This window comes from Narcine bancroftii, chromosome 1 (genome assembly GCF_036971445.1).
Source record: "Narcine bancroftii isolate sNarBan1 chromosome 1, sNarBan1.hap1, whole genome shotgun sequence".
Taxonomy (NCBI): Eukaryota; Metazoa; Chordata; class Chondrichthyes; order Torpediniformes; family Narcinidae; genus Narcine; species Narcine bancroftii.
Genome location: NC_091469.1, coordinates 258,712,337 through 258,729,425, shown reverse-complemented (window position 1 = coordinate 258,729,425; position 17,089 = coordinate 258,712,337). Strand labels below are relative to the sequence as shown.

At 44.4% G+C, this 17,089-nt stretch overlaps 1 protein-coding gene across 5 annotated transcripts in view; it reads left to right on the top strand.

Annotated features, from left to right (window-relative positions):
• The first annotated feature begins 204 nt into the window (after positions 1 to 204).
• LOC138742169 (dual specificity protein phosphatase 8-like) overlaps positions 205 to 17,089 on the top strand; it is a 229,213-nt gene continuing 212,328 nt past the window's right edge. For 4 of the 5 annotated variants that reach the window (XR_011343982.1, XM_069896331.1, XM_069896333.1 and 1 more), the window contains exon 1: positions 12,754 to 12,877. The gene's annotated coding sequence lies outside the window, so the exon portion shown is untranslated. Of the gene's footprint in view, positions 378 to 12,753; positions 12,878 to 17,089 lie in introns of those variants that run through there. The other variant, XM_069896332.1, reaches the window with a different exon arrangement.

The window sequence follows — 17,089 nt, the reverse complement described above, 5'->3', positions numbered from 1 at the left end:
CTGTGCCCAGGGTTCGAGCTAAGACCCTGACGTCACTTCAGCCACCAGAGGCTCGACTTGATTGGTTGGCAATGACGGCATCCTTTATTTTTTTTAAAAAAGAATGACTTCATCCCCCCCCCCCCCCCCCTCCCAGATCATTCCTAGTTATGTTGCACCTTCTGTTTTGCTTTTTCCTAATGGCTAACTCGCAACCAGCCAATCCGGGAAAAATCGCAGCGTGCGGCAGTCTGGGGTGCGTTTTCAAATAATTGCATTCTGCAAATTTTTATTCTGCAAAAATAAAAGCCCAGCACCAGCTCCTCCGGATTGCGCGAGTGAAATTGCCAAGGCTTGTCCATGGAAGATAAAAAGGGGAGCTCCCGGAAGTAGCGAAGGTGAGTCCTTGGGTGCAACCGCGGGGAATGCGTGCCTTTGGCTGCCTTGGGCAGTCGCTCGGGCTCTGTGGTCGGGTCGGGTCGGGGGAAGGAGAGAGAGAGAGAGAGAGAGCAGATTTGCATCTCCAGACCCTGGAAGGGGGCAGCTCAACCTTGCATGACAGCGCAACCTTGCCCGGTGGGGCAACCTGCAAGCAGGGAGACGCGCTCGCTCATCTTTGAAGGTGGAAGGGGGTTGACCCCCCTCCTCCTGCTGTGTGTGTGTGTGTGGTGGGGGGGGGGGGGGTGGGAAGAGGCATCAAAGTCACTGATAGACTCTGCACACCCCCCCCCCCTTTCAAGGGTGTCAAGTGGTCTTATTTTGAAAGCCCCCCCCTCCTCCCTGTTGGGTGTCAGCGCGCTGGATCGTTTTGCCTCCGCTTTCTGGCTGTCAAGTGACGCCCCAGAGTTAACCTGGTTGCGGGATACGGGTTTTTATAAAAAACTGGCGCAGTAGCGAGAGGTGACACCGCTCCGGCTCGGGGAGGAGGGCGCGTTAAAGCCCACCGCTGCCCTGCGATGTTTGCAAGCCGATGCCTTCCGCTTCAAGGCTGGGTTGAGGTGGGTGGGTGGGTGGGGAGAGTGTTTCCGTAGGGAGGCGTCTGCATTTTCCAAAATAATCGGAAGAGAAAGCCTTAAAGGCTTATCTAATCCTGTAATCCAGTGCTTGTGAATGAGCTGAAACAGGCGCCCATGCGTGCTGCTTAAGGAGGGTCGAGCTATGGGATGGAAGTGATCGTTCGGAAAACCTTTGTAAGGACGCACCTCTCCCCTGCTCTGAGGCTCTGCCGGCTGAAGAATTAATGCGTGGATTCTTCCCTCTCGTTCACCTTCCTTTCTGGAATGTGGGCAGGGCGAAGATCAAGCAAAGGGTCGTTCGTGGTGGTTGCCAGCATTGTGCGAGGCACTGATTTCCAGTGAGAAGCTTCTTCCTGTAAACTAGTGCTCCTGATCGGTTTGCTTTCAGGGCACAACAGATAATAGACAGGGAAGAAATATACAGCTGTTCCTTTATTTGCTGTCATCACACAATCTGTTATTTCTGGTCTCCATCTTTCACAGTCCTGCTAAGAACTTAGCAAGCCAGGCTGAGATAACCCCCCAAATATACCTGGGCTGACAGATGGCAATTATGTTTTCATAGCCTGATGATGAGTTATGGAGAACGGTTTAAAAATTAAACCTGTCCTCCACATAGGAAACTTGCAATGTAAGAGGCGGTTTCAATTTGCTTTGTCGAGCCTGTGTGGTGCCTGGTATCCATTCCATGCTAAAAGAATAGCAGGCAATGGATCAAATGCTGGTAGATGGGGTTTGTATGGATGGGTACTTGATGGTAGGCATCCACTCAGTGGGCTGAAAGGGTGCTGTTTGTTTGACTAATTCACACATCTAACCTGGCAAGTCACCCTGAACTCTGAAGTATTGTCTTGAAGGAAGTTCAATGTTCAGCTCTATAGTTCAGCTCTATGACATCACACAACCCTGGGGTTCTTTTTTTCCCTGTGGGCAGGCAGAATTTTTACTTATTGGTAGGATAATAACTGGCAGAAAGGTAGTTAGACAGCTTTTGAATTTGGTTAACATCACCTCTGTTTACTGTGGATTGAATCTTTCCACGGCCATTCCTCACCCCCCCCCTCCCCCAAACCCTCCAGTACTCTCACTGCCATCTTTTGTCACATCCTTGCTCATCATCTCTCTGAACGCACTGTACTTTTTTTTTGCATCTCCTTCACCTTCTCACTGATAAGCTGTGCCAACAGCTATCTTGTTTATGCCCTGCAGTCCAGAAAACCTTGACTCTGCCCATTCCTGTTTAGGGTCCCTGTTTTGACCAAGCTTGTGATCAACTGGCTTATTTTCTCTAATATGACTGATCAATTTCTGATTATGATCGTGTGAAGCTTGTGCAGGTGTTTTGCTTTGCCAAGAGCACTTGCTAACAAGTGGTTAGTAAACTACTGTGAAGATAGGAATGATACTTGGAAAAAGCACACCAGGAGTTGTAAATCTTTCCTGACCATATGTCATTTTTTTAAAGCTTAAAACTATTAAACATGGAAATACTCAGCAGGTCAGACAGGATCTAAGGGAAGAGAAACAAAGTTCCCATTTTAAGTCAATGGCCTTTCAGAAAAGCATTTGCACTATGCTCTCCAAGAGTTCAGTACATCCCAAAGCACTGTAAAGCCAGTTAAAAAGCAACAAGGGATGTCCAGCAACTGTAGGCCAGTCAGCTTGATGCCACTGGTTAGAAATTGCTGGATGGGATTCTGAGGATCAGAATTTACCAGCATTTGGATAGTCAGCAACTCATCGGAGGTAGGCGGCACAGATTCGTGCTTGGCAGATCATGTTTCACGAATTTGATAGCTTTTTTTCCTGTTTAAGAGGTGACAAAGAGGTGATAGGAGGAGGGCAGTGGGCATTGTATGTTTGGACTTTCAGCAAGGCCTTTGACTTGGCCCTTCATGGCAGTTTAATTAGGAGGTTGAATCCAGGTCGGATTTACCTTGGGTCCATGGGGACAAGGTGAACTGGGCCATTAGATTCAAAACTGGCTGTGGAAGGAGGCAACGGCTGGTAGTGGAACGATGATTTGTCTTTTTTGATTGGAGGCTTGTGAGCAGGATTGTGCTGCAGGAGACTGTACTGGGTCCACTGTTTGCATCCATATTAAAATTGGGATGGCAAAATGTAAGGTACATGTGCATCTGACCATCATACTGGTGATTTAGTGAATAGCGAGGAAGGATATTTAAGTTTACCACATGATCTAGATCAGTTGGGAAGGTGGGGCAAGGAATGGCAAATGAAATTTGACTTTGACAAGTATGAGATGTTGCATTTTATGAAGTCAAACCAGTTGTAGAACAAAGAGTCTTGGGTTACAGGTGCATCATTCCATGAATGTTTCAACTCTGGTAGGCAACATGGTGAAAAGGCATTTGGCACACTGGCCTTCAGAGGTATGGAGTACAAAAGTTAAGACCTCATGCTTCAGTTGTTCAAGGCATTATTGAGATGCTTGGAGTGCAGTGTGCCATTTTGGTCACCCAGCTATTGGAAGGGCATCAGAAAATTGGAAGGGGTGCAGGGGAGATTCACCAAGATATTGCTGGGACTGAAGTGCTTGCGTGATAGGTAGAGGTTAGATCGCCTGGGACTTTATTCCCTCAAGTGAAGGAGGCTGAAAGCGGTGGTCTCAGAGGTTTATGAAGTGACGAGGAGCACGGATAAAGTGAATGATCATGGTCGTTTTTCCAAGGGGAGACGGTTCCAGATCTTGAGAGAATCGATTGAAAGTGAGAGGGGAAAGATTTAAGAGCGATCTTGAAATCAACTTTTTCACTGAGGATGGCCCTCAGCTGGAACGAGCTGCCAAAGGAAACTGTAGATTTATGGATAGGAAGGTCTCAGAAGGATATGGATTAAATACAGGCAAATGGGTCAAAGAACAGGGCTGCATGACAGAAGATTTGATGCATAGCCAATTGCAAGCAATAATGTGATATTGACCAGATAACTTGTCATTTCTGTGTTTGGTGAATAAAATATTAGTCAAGATATCGGATATGGCGTCTTCAGCCCAACTTGCCCAACTGAGCAAAATGCCCTACCCCTGCTGACTGAGTTTTGTTCCTATCCATGTGAACTTATCCCTGTATCTATCCAATTTCTTTTTTAAAGTTGCAATAGAACCTACTTCAACCACCTTCTCTGGCAGTCCATTCCATACACTCACCACCCTCTTGTTTTTTTAAAAAAAAGATTTCTCTAGTTCCTGTTGAATCACCACCCTGTCCACCCTCACTATCAACCAATGTCTTCTGGTTACCGATTCTCCTACTCTGGGCAAAAGACCTGCTCTAATCTTCTCATGATTTTGAATGCACCTGTGAGATCATCCAACATCTTCTTCTGTTCCAAGGAATAACGTCCTAGCATGCTCAACCTTTCCTGAAAACTCAGACCTGGCAATATCCTCATAAATCATTTCTCCACCTTCTCCAGTTTGACACCCTCTTTCCTAAAGCCCATGGTGACCAAAACTAAATGAAGTCTTACCAACATCTTTTACAACTGAAACATGACCTCCCAAGTTCTAAACTCAATTGATGAAGCCCAATGTGCTGATAGCTGGTTGACCGCCTATCCACCTGTGACACCTGTACTCAAAGATCCTGCTGCTGTACAACTCTTCCCATATTCCTATCATTCTCTGTGTAATTTTCACCTATATTAGACCTCCCAAAAATGCAACACCTCACACTTCTCTGTATTAATTTCATCAGCCATTCCTCTGACTACGTGCCCAACTGATCAAGATCCTGCTGCAATCTTTGGACTGTCTTGAATACCAGACACACTGTCATCTGCACATTTGCTAATCATGCCATGTACGCTTTCATTCAAACCATTGAAATACATCACAAACAGCAGTGGGCCCAGCACTGAACCCAGTGGCACGCCACTTGTCATAGGCCTCCAATCCAAAAAAAAACAGCCTTACATCATTATCTTCAAATTTGCACCACTGCCCTCTGCTTTCTTCCATGAAGCCAATTTTCTATCCATTCTGTTATCCCCCATTGGATTCCATGCGATCGAACCCTCCAGAGGAGTCCACTGTGGAGAACCTTCTCGAATGTCTTGCTGAAATCCTAATTGTCAACGTTCACAGCTCTGCTCTTGTCAATCTTTCTTGATTAGATTTGTGAAGTGTGACTTCCCACTTCCAAAACTGTGCTGACTCTCCCTAATCAGCCTTTGCATGTACATCATCTCCCTCATAATAATCTCTAGTAACATACCAACCACAGATGCTCAACTCACTGGGCTGGAGTTTCCAGGATTTTCCCTGCTCTCCTTCATGAATAGAGACACAACATTTGCCACCCTCCAGGTGTTTATATGGCACCTCATCTGTACTTAATGATGATTCAAAAATCTCAGCCACAACACTTGCAATTTTCTTCCTAGCTTCTCACGGTGCCCTTCGATGTATCTGATCAGGCCCAGGTCTCATTTCATACTCATCAGCACCTCCTCTGCTATTCTACTAATTGATCTCAAAACCCTGTCATCGACTGCCCTGAGTTCCACAGTGAAAACTGAGAAGAAGTACGCATTGAGGTCCTTGCCTATCTCCTGCTGCTTCACAGAGAGTTGGCCATTGATTTCTGAAGAGTCCCATTTTTTTTCCCTCTCTGGTTACCCATTTTCACTTCATGAGCTTGTAAAATCTCATGGGATGATCCATAATGCTGTCCAAGGGTGATCTACTTTTTGCCCTCCTGATTTTCTTTTTTAGCTTGCTTCTCAGTTCCCGAAACTCGTCCAGATATACATCTGATCCTGGCTGTTTGTATCTACCCATGCCTCCTCCTCCTGCAGATGGATCTTGATTTACTGTCCTGATCTGAATTGAATTAGGAGTTCCAGTGCACCATGGTAATAAGCAGTGCAATGAAGAGGTTTCACTTTCCACAGATGCAGCAATTGCAGTTCAGCTAGATGGTAATCCACCCTGAAAAATAAAACCAAAGTGTTGTTAAAATCTCCATAACCTTCGATTGCTGCCTTGTGATACGTACCTCAGTGCTGTTCTCTCCAGCTGTCCATTAAACATCCAGCTGTCACAAGATGCATGACAGCTTTCAACTTGGGAATGCTCCCATCGAAAAGGTGACATTAACTTTTCCATATTTGCTCAAAAACACGCTGCTATGTCGATGGTGACGTGCGGCGGCAGCTCGCCTGACTTCAAGCAGATATAGAAAGTGAAAACCGAACGGTAGATGATGGAAATAAAAGCTGCTGGAAACACTCAGCAGGTCAGATTAAAAAAAAAGATAAAGGTTCCACTATTGGCCCGTAATACAGCAAATGGGAAAAGAGAATAGTCTTTAAATGTTCATTCTCCTTCTCTGTGTGCAGATGCTGTCTCACCTGGTGAGTGTATCCAATACTTTACTGTCTTTTATTAGGACATGGAGAAAAAAGATTGGGTAGAATGGCTGTAGAGCCATACAGCATGGAACTGGCCCTTCTGCCCAATATACCCACACAGACCAATTTGGCATTCTGAGCTTGTCTCATTTGCATGCTTTTGGCACATATCCTTCCAACCCCTTTGTATCCACGTATCTCCCCAAAGGACCTCAAAATTGTACCTGCTCCTATAGTTTTTTCCAGCAGTTCATTCAATAGACAATAGGTGCTGGAGTAGGCCAATTGGCCCTTCGAGCCAGCACTGCCATTTATTGGATCATGGCTGATCTTTCCCTTTCAATAACCAATCCCAGTCTTATCCCCATAACCCTTAACTCCCCTGCCCACAAGAGCCTTATCCAACTCTCTCTTAAATCTATCCAACGAATCCGCCCCCACTACCCTCTGTGGCAATGTATTCCACAGACCCACAACTCTCGAGGTAAAAAAAATTACTCCTCATTTCTGTCTTAAATGGCCTTCCCTGTATACTTAAACTATCCCCTCAAGTCCTAGTCTCTCCCATCAATGGGAACATGTGCTCTGATTTCACCCTGTCAAGCCCTTTGATAATCCAAAATACCTCAATCATGTCTCCCCTCATCCTTCTAAACTCCATCACCTATAGTCCAAGTCTTTCTAACCTATCCACATATGACAATCCTGCCATCCGGGAACTAACCTTGTAAACCTGCGCTGCTTTCTATATCTGCTTGAAGTCAGGCGAGCTGCCGCCACATGTCACCATCGACGTATCAGTGTGTTTTTGATTAAATATGGAAAAGTTAGAGATGACTCTTTAAGCTCGACCCATTTGCTTGCGCTTGATCTATATTCCTCTAGTCCGGTTCCTATCTATGTACCTGTCCAAATGTCCTTTAAGTGTAATTGTAGCTGCCTCGACCATTTCCTCTGGCAGTTTGTTCCATCCATGCGTTGTACTTTAGACCCCTCAAGCTCTGGAGTGTTACAGCCCTTCAGCTCTTCTAGCTTGTGCTGAACAATTTTACTGCCTGGTCCCGCTGACCTGGACCCAGACCGTATCCCTCCCATCCATGTACCTCTCTAAATGCTCATTCCACATTCCCCATCACTTTTTGCATGAAGTTTCCCGTGATGTTCCCATTAAACTTTCCCCTTTCATCTTTAATCCATGCCCTTCAGTGTTCATCTCTCCCAGCCTCAGTGGAAAAAGCCTGCTTGCATTTACTCTGTCTATTTACCCCTCATAATTTGGTATACCTCCATCAAATCTCCTCTCATTCTTCTGCGCACCAGGGAATAAATTCCTTGCCTTTCTTTGTAACTCATTTCTTCAAGTCCTGGCAACATCCTTGTACATCTCTGCTTCTTTCAATCTTATTGATATCCTTCCTATTGTTGGGGGACTAAAACTTCCCACAATACTCCAAACTTGCCCTCACCAATGTCTTGTACAACTTCATAACATCCCTCTCTGATACATTGTGTGGAGAAAGTTATGCCTTTAAATCATTCCCCTCGTAACTTAAATCCATGCCCTATAATTTTAGGCTCTCATACCTGGGAAAAGGAATGTGACTATTCGCATTTCCCTCATGATTTTGCATACCTATTATTTGTTTCAAGCCCTAAGATTTGCATATTGTCAGCAAGGCTGGCTTAACATTCATTGTGTCTCCTTAATTGACATCTGAAATAAATGGCTTGCTAAGACATTTCCGTGGGCAATTAAAATTCTGTTACATTTTGTCAGTCTGGATTCTCATTTAGGTTTCCTCCCCTGAAGGAGTGATTGAACTAAATAGGTTTGTATGGCAATCCAATACTAGCATGTTAAATGCAGATTTACTTAAGTAAGGCTTTCAATAAGGTTCCACATGGAATGTTGGTGAGGAAGGTTCAGGCACGAGGGATTAATGTTGAGATAGTCAGATGGGTTCAACGGTGACTGGAAGATGGGAACCAGAGAGTCATGGTGGACAACTTTCCATCAGGATGGAGGCCAGTAATGATAGGTGTGCCTCAGTGATCAGTGTTGGGTCTCTGTTGCTCATCATTTACATTAAAGATTTGGATGATGGGGTAGTAAATTGGGTCAGTAAATGTGCGGACAATAGAGGGGGAGTTATGGATAGTGAAGATGGTTTTTGTGGACTGCAGAAGGATTTGGACTGCTTAGAAGAGTGGGCTGAAAGGTGGCAGATGGAGTTTAATATCGATAAATGTGAAGTGTTTCATTTTAGGAAGAATAATCAAAACAGAACATGGGCAGTGAAGGGGAGGGCATTGACAGAGAGATCTTGGAATAATGGTTCATCGTTCTTTGAAAGTGGATTCTCATGTAGATCGGGTGGTGAAGAAGGCTTTTGGTATGCTGGTCTTTATAAATCAAAGCATAGAATAAAGGAGCTGGGAGGTGATGTTGACAAAGCATCACTCTAACCCTAACCCTGGTCCTCCCATGTTGTTCAGCTACTCTTATTGGACACCTGCACGGTGGTCACCTGGCTGTGTTGCAGCTCTGGAACATGCACATGCACGCACCATGAGATCACTTCAATTACTTGCCAGCAAGTCCTATAGTTACTCTGGCAAGATACTGGAAGGAGTCAACACCACCCAGGAAGGGCAATGAGAAAATTGGCAGAGGGAGGAAAATATGAATGAACAAAATACAGTGGTGTTCAACTGGTACAATGAGTAGTATACAATGTATTAGTTTACAAAGGTCTGGACCATTGATCCAAAGAAACAAATTTGAATCCTATCATGGCAGGTGTAACTATATTTAACAATTACAGTACGGAAACAGGCCATATCGCCCCTTCTAGTCCGCACCGATTTAAGTGAAACTCCACTAGTTCCACCTACCTGCTCCCTGCCCGTAACTCTCCAACCCCCTCACATCTGTGTATTCATTCAACCTCCTCTTTAATGACAAAATTGACCCTGCTGCAACCACCTCTTCTGGAAGGTCATTCCACTCAGCCACCACTCTCTGAGTGAAGAAGCTTTCTCTTATGTAACTTCTAAAGTTTTGCCCCCTAACCCTAAACATGACCCCTCGTTCCAATCTCTCCTACCCTTAAGGGGAAGAGCCTATTCACATCTACTCTATCCCCCCTCATAATTTTATATACCTCTATCAAATCCTCCCTCAACCTTCTAGCTCCAATGAATAAAGACCCAGTCTACTCAATCTTTCTCCGTATTCTAGATACTGCAATCCAGGCAACATTTTAATTTGGAGACCAGAACTGCACATAATATTCCAAACTTGGCCTCACCAATGCTTTGTCAACATCACCTCCCAGCTCCTATATTCTATGCTTTGATTTATAAAGACCAGCATACCAAAAGCCTTCTTCACCACCCGATCTACATGAGAATCCACTTTCAAAGAACGATGAACCATTATTCCAAGATCTCTCTGTCAATGCCCTCCCCTTCACTGCATCTGTCCTGTTTTGATTATTCTTCCTCTTCATTTTCTACATTCAAGGAGAGAGTGCATTTCAAAAATGCCTATTTACCCAGTTTGGTATATTTTTGAAAGGCAATCTTGTTTTCTTTTAGTCTTCCAAGCAAACTGCAGTGATTGTGAATCGCATTTCAGAGGTGTTGGTTTCAGTTGCTTTAACCACTCACCAGGCTGACCAAGTATTATCAACATTGTTCTCAATTGAACCACTTCCTTAATCCTAACCTGTGTCACAGAATATTTGATAAAATTGTTAAGGAATTCAAATCCTATTTGGGTTTTTTTCCCCCTGATGTGAGCAGAGGGACACAATCTTAGTAATTGTTCAGATAAGGCATTCAAGAACACTTTTTAAAAAAAATGATACAGAGTAACGGCTATCTAGAACTCCATAACCCTATAACATTGGTCACTAGGTGCCGTGATTGCTATGGCTAAAGAATTCAATGGTGGAAAGATTTATGAGCACAAATAAATGAATGCTTCTTATCCACATGGGCATAGTAGTGAAAGTTCCCTTCCCTTCTTCATGTTGAAGAAGGTTTTGTCTGTCCCAGAAGCCTATTTCAAAAGAGGATTTCTACCAGGGCTCGCGGTAATTCAATATCTGACTGAGTAATTTTAAAGTTTATAGATTCATGTCTACCAACCTGTGTTTGAAATTCAGTTTGTACACTGTAAAAGAAACTGGATTCAAGAGGTGATGTAATGTATTGGATAGAAAGGCAACGACATCCGCTCCTGTCTATAGACAAATTATTTATGCTTGCATAAATAATAACTATGTACTGTTACATTATTTATGAAATGTGAAAGAAGTACTGAAGCATTCTTACCATAACTATACATTCTTACCATAAGCCTCATTACAGCAGAAGAATCCTATTATAAAGAATATAATAGCATATTTAGTTTTAACAATTGAATATTTGTGATGGTTCATTTGAAAGACCACTATCTTTCCTGAGCTGGTGAATTGTATGCCTTTTAATTGATTTTCTTGCATTTTTCCACTTTTTCCCGTGAATTCCAAATATTTTAAACTCTGAACCCAGGTTGTTAGCTGTGACGTAAAGTCAGAGCAATGTATCAAACCCCTAATCTGGAGAAAGCACACCCTTGTACAAATGTTTTCATTTTACCCGCCAGACATTCTTGCGGCCCATCGAAGTGAGTTTGCTTAATGCCAAATCCTTGGTAATTTTCTGGTGTGAGCCAGCAGCTTCTAGGACCAGTGTCCAATAATACTGAGTCATAACTTCTGTCCCACCCTCACTGCCACCTCAAAACACAGTATGCTCTCTCCCAGAAGTGAACTTTCAATGTCAGCTGTTTCCTGATGGAAGATGCTAGCCAGTTTGTATTTAAATAAAAACTTTAACATGAAGTAATATCGAGGAGGGAGGAAGGGAGGGGAGGGTGAGGCAGGAGGGAGGGGGAGAGGGGGCAAGAGCAGTGAGTGAGAGGGATTTGCTAATATATGGCTGAAGAATTTGAATCAGTCAAAGTCTGTTGAGATTGGGTAATGAGATTATGTTTAGTAGGGTACCCTCCAAACCCAGGCTGCAGAGTGTGGTGGACTCCCACCAATCATGTATCTCACCCTCAGCTCCTCATGCCACTTTGCCAGCATTCAGACACTCCATCCTGAAACCCCACAACCCGTCAACAAACTCTGCTTTGTGCTTCAGTGTTGGACTTCCTTTCAATTCATTTTTGACAAGGACAAATTAAAAAAAAAACTTTCTGCTCTCAATGCCTTAACAAGGGTACAGTTAACATCCACATTTTTAAAAAATGCATAGGTTTAGTATTATCACGAAGTGTCATACACTAGACTTCCAATGTGCTGAGGAAGCTCTTGAAACTTTGCTGATTGGACAAACACAGTACAGCACACTTTAAAAAAAAAGCAGCTAAATAAAATATTATATTTTTTCCTCCTGTGGATGCTGCGTGACCTGCTGAGTTCCTCCAGCATTTTTGTGTTTTTACAGTTAAATAAAGCTCCATTTGCATGATTGGCAACATTTATGCCAGGAATTATTGGGTACCTGAGTTGACCCCTTCTGTGAGTGAGTGGCAGAATTTTGCAGTCACATATGCCCAACTAGCATAAATTCTAACAACTTCAGCTTTGTCTCAGCATGAATTCCAATGGAGAATGCAAAAAATATACCCAGCAACCTGAATTTAAAAATGTGGTTTTGATTATACGAGCAAAATGCTGTGATTAATTCTTAAAACGTATCATTCCTTGTTAAGGCATTGAGAGCAGAAAGTTTTTTTTTAATTTGTCCTTGTCAAAAATGAAGTGAAAGTCCAACACTGAGGCACAAAGCAGAGTTTGTTGACGGATTGTGGGGCTTCAGCACGGAGTGTCTGAATGCTGGCAAAGTGGCATGAGGAGGTGAAGGTGAGATACATGATTGGTGGGAGTCCACCACACTCTGCAGCCTGGGTTTGGTTTCCAGAGAAGACCAAAGGAATGAAAGTGCACTGGTTTGGTGGGTTCCCGACCCATTAAGTTTCTGCTGCACTCAGCTAGGTTCTGTATCAAGGTAGCACTGCAGATCTAAATTGATTCTGAGCCCTGGGAAGGGAAGTCTGAAATCCAAAGGGATTGTGCAGTGAACTGCCAGATAGCCAGCATTGATCTGAGTTTGTCATTCAAGGAGCACATTAGATTGACCCTGATTTGGTTCTTTATTAATGGTTTGCTTGGTACTGTCTCAGTGTCAAGAGTAAAGCAAAGGGTCCATCCCCAAACAGTGACATCTCTTGGCAAGATATGCTAATTTTGACTTATCGAGCCAATTGCTGACAAGACTACCTGATGTAACAATGGAAACATTATTTTCCTATTAAGGCAACCAAGGGTGGCTGTTGACTGTGGGAGGCAGTCACCTCTCATTGCACATCCTTTTTCACAGCAGACATCTGTGCATCTACTTCGAGAAAAGATGGAGCTTCTTGGAGTTGTGTTCGTTCTGGACAGTTGGTTGGTTGTTTCTCCCCATACTTTGTTACTATGGCATTAACATTCGAGGTTATTGTCTGCATGTGGAGGGGTGAGAAAATCATTTGAGGAATCCAAAGTCTGTAGGGTTTTTTTATTAGGATAAGTGGGGGGGGGGGAGAGAAATGCAACTAATCCACTCGCGCTTCCACCAGCGTCTCTGATCGTCATTTAGCGTGCTTTTTATGATAGACAAGCAGCGTGGTAATAGGCCCTGTGTCACCCAATTAACTTACAACCCCCCACCGTACATTTCGAAGGGTGGGAGGAAACCTGGGTGCCCGTGGGAAAACCCACGCTGACATGGGGAGACCGTACAAACTGCTTACAGAGAGCGCCAGATTTGAACTTTTCTCGTTGCTGCCCTTGCTATCATATTCTAAATCCACGCATTCAAACAAGGGTGAGCAAGGTTCAAGTTCATTACCCTCTGCCACAAAAGTGTTGCATTTTCATCCTATGTGCTGGGCAGTTGGTGTGCTCTCCACCAGCCACCCTTGCTCCTTGCAGATCGTGGCAATCAGAGCTTGCGCCTCCTCTTCAAGATGGAAGTGGGCAAGAGCAGGCTCGATGGGCCGGATGGCGGTCTCCTCCTCCTGCGTCTTTGTCGATTCCTCATTCCCAAACTATTTCCTGGCTTTCTCTGGGTAATTGTACCAGTGCACTACCCCTATCTTTAAGAAATCTCCAAGGAAGGAGAAGCTATTGACAGGGCAAGATATTGTGTGGATATCTTAATCGTGGTTTTTCCTAATTGTGGTGTGGGTGGTTTTGCTTGGATGAGTGCGAGGTTCCACAGTCAATAACCCTGGGTCAATATGTGGTCTACAGAATTGCCAGAAATCAGCCCTATTGGCCACAAACAATAGAATCAAGCCACCCAGGCCCATTCCTTCTCTTCCATCATTCGTTGGCCATAAGTCAACTCAAGGCCAAGGCTCCTAAAGAGAATGACTGATTAACAAATCAGTGTTAAATCGTGTCAGACATTTGTGATTATTTGGAATTCTCTACCCCAGTGAGAAAATGGATGCTGAGGTAGGAATTGTATTCCAGACTGGGATTTTTTGGCCCCCAGGAAATCAAGTTATGGGGGTTGGGCAGGAGAATAGAATCATCCTTGCTCACACTGAGTGCTGGCTCAAGGAAGTGGTGTGCTGGCTCAAGGAAGTGGTTAACCTTCTGTATCATTACCTTTGACAATACAGCCACGTTGAACAACACACATCTGCTGGAGGAACTCAGTGAGTCGAGCAGTGTCAGTGGGAGAAAAAAATTGTGTTTTGGGCCAGAATCCTTTTGAACAATCCCACTTTATTATGAAAGCACCCACAGGTCGTGCCCTTTCTGACTTTGTCAGGGGAGGGGGGTGGTTTGGCGGGGAGGACTTCACACAATAAGTTTCCTCTATTGGTTTAGATTGGTGCATACGAGGAGGGTTTTCTTGGACCTTGGAGCATGCCAATTTGGTAACACTCCGTTGCAGATAGTTGCAGCAGGTTTTGGACAGAATTCAGGTCCTTTCATCAAGTTGATGGTCTCCCAGAAGCAACTATCTGTGTCTGTGGGAATAGCCAGAAGAATTCAGAGTACTTAATGGCTCCCAAATGGCCTTGTCAGTGTCGAGGATATTTCCTCTACATTTAGGATTATTGTTTAAAGCAGTGGTTCTTTCCACTCCCATACCACTTTAAGTAATCCCTATGCCATTGGTGCTCTGTAATTAGTAAGGGATTGCTTAAGGTGGGATGTGGGTGGGAAGAAAAAGTTTGAGGACCACCGGTTTAAAAGTTGGGGTAGCCCATTAAAGAGACAAATTAATTGAATTTCTTTCAGAGGGTTGTGAATCTTTGGAACGATCTTCCACATAGGATGGTGGAAGCGCTGTTTGATTATATTTAAGGTGGAGGTACATTGTTTCTTGATTAGCATGGGGTGAAGGTTATGGAAATGTGGAACTGAGTTTGGGAGCAGGCTTGAATGGTGTGAAGAGAGCCACTGTAGAAGACTGGTGCGGTTGGGGGGATTGAGCCACAAGTCCGTTCCGGTGAGCTTTCAGGATCGCAGACCCGCTTTGACCCAGCAATAACCTGCGGCAGTTCAGACGATGTTGCCTTCTTGTTCTCTGTCCTCGTAAACCCTTTTTACTCTTTGCCAGTCTCCATCAAAGTACCTTCAGACTTTTCCCCAAATTTTTGTATGACCGCTTTATCCTGCTCAGTTCCTCCAGCATTTCTGTGCTTTTACTTGAAAGACGAAGTGTCCAGCTTGTAAAGGTATTGGCGATGAACTCTGTTGGATGGCAGTGCACCTATCCATCAAAGTCAGGTCCACTGTACTCTGGCAGGAGTCCTGTGAGGATTTTTTTTTGTGTGGCCTCAAGGGCAACATGATGGTTCTGAGGCTCAGAGTTTAATGGCACCAGTAACAAGAAAACCTCTCATCTTTTATGGTTTTTTTTCACAGCCGCTGCTGTGAAATTATTCCCAATTTTCAGGAACGCAGCCTGTTTTTAAAAAAAACATAACAGGAATTCCCATTCCAAAATTTTACCTCCACAACCCCTCAGCATTTTCATGGATCGGCTGCAGTCTAAACTGAACAGCAGGTGATCCGCGAACAATGGGCTAATGAATAGGACACCCAATAAATACCGCACTTGCGTTGTTCTGTCTAAACTCGCGGGGTGATAGGGATATTTGGAGGTTTGGCTGTTCCTGTGAATGGCCAATCCCGGAAGGTAGGGAGACACTGCAGAATGGAAAAATAGTGCAAGTTCTATTTTTTTTTAAATTGTCACCCTGAGTGTGTATTGGTCAGATCCGGTGATGAATGATTTTTCCTTTTGCCAAATGATAAATATCCAAATTCATCTTGCACCTCCATGTGAGACTTCAGGGATATTCCATGTGGACGGACCACTGTTTGGATTCCATGGTGGCAAGGATCCCTCTGTGCCTGGGAGAGGTGAAATGGGAGCATTCCAGGTAGCCAGGGTATTAAAGGATATGTGATAGAGCAAGAAAATGGCATTGAGGTAGAAGTCGATGCAGATGCTGATGAATGGCAGGACAGCTTTGAAGAGTCAGGTAGCCTGCCCTTGGTGCTATGTTTTCATAGAGAGCGATACCGTGAGTATTTCGCACCTCATCACCAAAATCCTATCAGTCAGGGTGAGGGTGGGGGGGGATCAGCTCATTCCACCAGTTTCTGCCTGGTGTTTGTGGTGGATTCTTCAGCACACCCTTTACATGGTCAGAACTGATAACAAAAGGTACAAGCAGCACCTCTATGGAGGGGGGGTGGGGGAGAGTTGCAATGCTCAGAAAATGGTGGCTTCAAGTTGCTTTGTCTGCACGTCAAGTGTGCACTCATTTCTTTTCCTCCTTACACAAAAATTCCACGAGAGCGAATTTTATTCTGTATCTCAAATTTTTAGATATTGATTTGTGAATGCTGGTAGGGCGCATTTCTATAACACCAGCAGCCCCAACATTGGGTGCGGGGGTCACCTGTACAATCTGTTGCGCTGCTCTTGCCCCCTGAGGCTAGTTTAAAACGATCACAGACCCCGTCAGGTGTGTGGACTGACTGGAGCAAAGGCTCAGCGAGATCTTGACCTCTCCAGCCCGGGTTGGTTCTGCTGATGCCTGTGTCCTTTTTTCTTTGGTGCAGCCCCAAAGGTCAATACAGCAAGCAAACAAACAGATCTAATTTTTTTTTAAAAAAGGGTAACAAACCTTTCCAGCCCATGAGATGTGGCGCCCAATTACACCCAATTAGCTTACAACCACTGTACGTTTTTGAAGGGTGGGCGGTAACCCGAGCACCCAGAGGAAACCCATGGAGAACGCACAAACTCCTTACAGGCCAGAAAGGATTTGAACATGGGTTGCTGGCATTGTAATAGAGATGCATTAAACACTCTGCTAGCCATGCAGCCCCTTAGGTTAGAAGAATGAAGCAATATGGGGTGATTTAAAAAAAAACCGTCCTGACTCCCCCTCCGTGGACGGAATCGCCCATGTTGGTGCTGGTGGAGAGCCTGACCTCTGGATTCCCAGCAACTGATCCAGAGTGGGAGCTGCCTGCTTTCCTTTCCGGATCTCTGTTCTTGTTGGTCCTCGAGTGGCAGCTTTGCACACAGCTAGATGAGCTTGATCTGCACTGCTCCATGTGTTGCATCAGCTGCTC